General features: G+C 38.3%; 1 long non-coding RNA gene across 1 annotated transcript; it reads right to left on the bottom strand.

Annotated features, from left to right (window-relative positions):
• Window positions 1-671: 671 nt before the first annotated feature.
• Window positions 672-1,887, bottom strand: LOC140700130 (uncharacterized). Its single transcript, XR_012078368.1, has 2 exons — window positions 1,825-1,887; window positions 672-936 (listed from the first exon to the last, which is right to left on the bottom strand). It is a non-coding gene; the product is annotated as an uncharacterized lncRNA (long non-coding RNA).
• Window positions 1,888-4,807: the final 2,920 nt, after the last annotated feature.

Genomic DNA, 4,807 nt, shown 5'->3' with positions numbered 1-4,807 from the left:
CTGAGACACTTTCTATCCAAGGCAAAATAACAAAGTCACATTTGCCCATTTTCCGGGCCGAAGTTCCTCTGACCCCAGCGAGCTGCGTTATTCTTTATCCCCTGAATCTAACAGGAGTGAAAACATGCCTGTTCTTTTCCTGAGGGAAACTGTGCCTCTCAGCTTTACTCTAACTCCATCTGCATTTCAGTGCAGAAAAAGGAAAGCCCCCACTAAACAGGAGCTATTTGCTGCTAGAGAATAATTTTCCACTCCGTAAAGAAATCAGGCAAAGAAAAAGATTCAGCTTTTTCCCATTTCTGTTCTCCACATTTCCCTGCTTTCCAAGGAGAGTTTTCTGTTTGCTGGGTTCTTTGGGCTTTTTGTGATGTTACAAAAGGGAGGGAGTCACAGAGGCAGGAAGTGGGAACGGGGAAGGATTGGTCAAAGCTGCTTAGCTGATTTATAGGAGGAAGTGGTGAGGGAAGGTGGGGAAGAGGAAGAGAGAGAGGTCATATGGGGCGGGAGTAGATATGAAAGTCTTTGTGAAGGAAGAATCCGAAGGGAGGAGGTATTGGAGGAGCTGCAGGATATAATGGGAGGAGCCAAAGGATAAAAGAGAATTTTTAACAAGTGTTCTGTAAACTATGTGTTTAAGACACCCTGCATAGCTTTCATGAAATACTAGTAAAACGTTTGAAAATTTTTTAATTTACTTTGATTTTCATTACTGTATTTCTTTAAAAATAGCTGTGCTCCAAGATTGAATCCTACAGTTTCAGTTCAACAAGGATCACTCTTCTTTAACATGCAAGCTTACTGGTCAGCAAATAGTATTAATCCCACTGTGTCTACTGCAGCAGCCACCAGCCACACGTGGCTATCAAGTGCTTGAAGTGTGGCTGGTCTGGACTGAGATGTGCTGTAACTGTAAAATACACACAGGATTTTGAAGACCTAGTTTAAAAAAAGAAAAGGAGGGAAGGAGGGAGGGAGGAAGGAAGGAAAGAAGGAAGGAATCATATTAGAATGGTACTATTTCAGCTATATTAAGTAAAACATTGTTAATAGTAATTTTCCTGCTCCTTTTTGCTTCTTTTAACATGGCTACTAAAAAAATTTTCAATTATATATGGGCTCACATTTGTGGCTTGCATTACATTTTTACTGGATAGTAGTGTCCTAATTTATAATAAAAACCAACCACAGACAGTGACTGAGCATCCTGTGTGAGCAGGACGCTGTGTGAGGTTTTTCTGCAGGTTAGGAAGCAGTCAAGTTCATGAGCCAAGGAGCCCCTGTCTCTCGGTTTACTCCTGGTAACGTCATCCCTGAGTGACCCATGTGATCCATGTGATCTTGGTAAAGCACTCAGCATCTTTTAAACCTTTGTTTCCTAATCTGAAAAATGGAATTAATAATAGTACTTTCCTCACAGGGTGGCTGATACAGGTAAAACATTTAGAAGAGTGTTGTGACGTGCCTGGCCCCTAATAAGAAATCAATCAGTATTACCTTTTATTATCATTACTATAAGGGAGGAGAGGGCACTACAATGCACTGAGTGCTTTTTAGGTTTTACTTTATTTATGTCTTTCTGTACACTCCATGAGGGCAGGGACTGTATCTATTTTGTTTTCTCCCCCCCTTTTTTTTTGCAATAAATAGCACAATGTGCAGCAGGAATATATTTACTAAATACTGAGTGAATCAGTCAGGGATGAAGAGTGAATTAATGGACAGTATTCTTACTCTTATTTTAGGGAAGAGGAAACTGAACTTCATGAACGTTCAGAGGTTAAAAGGGCTGGAGAAGTCATGAAATTCATAGATGACAGAACTCACATTTAAATCCAAATTTACATAAACATTCACAGACAGTGAACTCCAGGAGCATTCCATCTAGCTAGAGAAATAAAATGTATTTAAAGTAACAACAAATAATATTAATACTACTAGCCCACAGATGATACCATTTAAATAACCTAACTGATGATTACTAGAGAAGTTGAGTCTGGAAGTGGCAAGACAGGCCTTCAGATAATTAGATATTTCCCAAGAAGATTTTGTGAGCCCAAATTCTTGCATTCCCTCCATATTTAGAAAAACACTAAAGTCATTAACGGTGACCTGTGCTTTGGCCATTAAAGAGACAGATGCATTTGAAAGTCAGAATGGAAAAACTGGAGTTTAAACATATAAGGTAAAACTTGGTGGCCATTGTGGACGTGATTTCAGACAACCTTCTGTGTTGCTGAGAACTTCAATTTTCTGAACTGTATCAGAATCAAGGACACCTTTGGTCATTCTCAAAGCAGCTACAACTTTGTGGTTGCAAAATCTCCTTAGATCTCCTCACCACAGGGCAGGGAGGGGCCTGTGTCTATCTAAAAGAGGAATGCTGTGTTTACTCCAATACTTTCCCGCTTCATTTTAGATCGGCTCCAAAAATTTCAAAATAAGATTCTGCTGCTCCATGGCTAGAAGCCTATCCCAGGGTCAAACTATCTAGACTTAGATAAGGTAAACAGAGACTCCTATTCTGGGAGACAGGCCAAAGCCCCTTTTCAGCAGGAAGTAGCTACCGAAGACAGAGACCTCCATCCACTTCCCCAAGAATCTTGACAGAGTCTCTAAGCAGGGAACTGGAGAGGTGATCAGGCAGGCTTACTGACCCTGGCTGATTAACAGCAAGGAAAAGAAGTGTCAGGCTGTTGACATATAGGATGCTTCTCTTATCCCACAGCTGGCTTCTTGGTTCTAAAGACATAGCCATACAACAGGATGTTTTTCTCTTCCACAACTTGCTGCGTTAATCCCAAGGACATACCCCAGTATCTCTTTCTTTGTTCTCTTTCCTGCCAAGGTTTCTGTTTTAGGTGCTGAGCTCCATGGGAGCAAAGAGCTCATAATAGAAGGTGATTGGCACCACTGAAATGAAGATATGATGGCAAAACCTTCCAATAAAAACCACACAACCTGATTGGGGGATGAGCTCTCTTGTCCGGCCACCTAGGCTGACAGCTCCCTGCTCAAGAGCTTTCTTTCCTTTTCCTCTTTGGAGCAATAAAGCAGTCTTTCACTTTGTCCCACTGCCTCTGTTGAGAACTCTGTCTCAACTGCCAGGCAAGGACCCACACATTTGGTGGGCTTTCCAATTTGGAGGGGAGGGTCGCTCTATTCACTAACAGAAAGACTTCTCCAGCGGGGTGTGTGGAAAAGTTTCTGAACGGATGAGTTGGAAGCGGATCTTCAGAGATTTATTAAGTTTGATACAGTGAGTGCTTGGTCTGGGAAAAAGGATCCCTTGGCAAATGAAATGACTGAGCACAAGTGGAGCTGAAACCCTAAGGCAGGCATTGGAGCTGTGAAATAGATCTTTTTGTCTGGAGAAGATAATTCATGAAAATTTCTTAATAGGATTTAGGCAGAAATAAGCTTGGGGTTAGATCTTGGACTATGAATAAAGGCCAGAGTTAGTAGTTTAAAATATATCAAGTGAATAACAGGATATGATTTTTTTTTCTTTTTAGTTCAGCCAAGACATGATAGTAGCAGTGCGCAGGACACAACAGAGTGAGAGGGATATTGGAGGTAGGAAAATAATTAAGTAAGCTATTGCAACATCCAGCCATGAGATAGTAAAGATAAGAATTAAGAGATTTGAAAATAGGAATGGAAAAAAAGGGAGCAATTTCAGAGATGCTGAAGACAGTGTTCTAGCTTCAAAGACCTAATCTGGATGACCCTAATATCTAGGTCACATATTTGACTTTTAGTAAAATAAAAAAGTAAAATATGTGACCCAATTAAAGAGCAATTAAGTCTCAAAACTTATGCTATAAATATATGGGATTTCAATTTCTTTTCTGTTTTTTTTTTTAAAAATATTCATTCTCGATTTCCCTTATCTTGCACATAGCCCACATCTGCTCTTTCCCAAGGTCAAGTCATTCTACTCAGAAATGCCTAATAAATTGAATTCATCCTTTTTTTCTTAGGCTTTAGCACAAGCACTTGTGTTATTTCATATTATTTTTTTCTTGCTGGAATTATTTTAAAGTGCTCCTGTATTGGATAAAAATATTTGTTACAGTATTTGTTTTCTGTCCCAAATCTTGTCTTGGCTTCCTGTGGATACACTATAACACCCCTTATCCTACAGCCCAGAATTTCTACCATTAGATCTAACATCTAATCTGTGTTCTAAAAGATGACTAGCTTCTTGTAAAATTGCTCACAATTTACTGAGAAATTTTAATAAAAAAAAGTTTGCCTTTTTGGCTTTATTCTGTGAAGCCTGCTTGAACTTTCCAAAGCTATGTTCTTTCATCTAATTTTACAATTAATCTTTTAAGTATTTAATATTTTAAACTGTCCATATTTGAATGTCTTCCTCATTAGTCTGCAACATCTTTGAAAGTAATGGCAATACTTTATTTATTCTTATACCCAGGTTTAGAAGAATATTTGGTACTTTTAAGTCAATAAATATCAAAATAATGGATGGGAAAAACTCACATATCTTTTTCAATACTGTTTTTGCTATTCAAGTTCTTTTGAATTTCCACATAAATTCTAGAAGCATCTCATCAATTTCTACTAAAAGAAATCTGTTGGAATTTGCTGGAAATTGAATTGAATCTATATGTCAAATTGGGGGGAAACTGATATATTACCCATATTGGGTCTTCCAGTTTGTAAACATATCCTATCTCCTCATTATCTCCTCATTTTCCTCAGCAATGTCATATAATTTTCAATATAGAAGTTTGACATGCATTTTGTTAAATTATACCTAAATATTTGGGGTTTAATTGCTTCTTTA

This window comes from Vicugna pacos, chromosome 2, assembly GCF_048564905.1.
Source record: "Vicugna pacos chromosome 2, VicPac4, whole genome shotgun sequence".
In the NCBI taxonomy this organism is placed as follows: domain Eukaryota; kingdom Metazoa; phylum Chordata; class Mammalia; order Artiodactyla; family Camelidae; genus Vicugna; species Vicugna pacos.
Note: the sequence above shows the minus strand (reverse complement) of the source record. Positions and strands in the feature narration are given on the sequence as shown.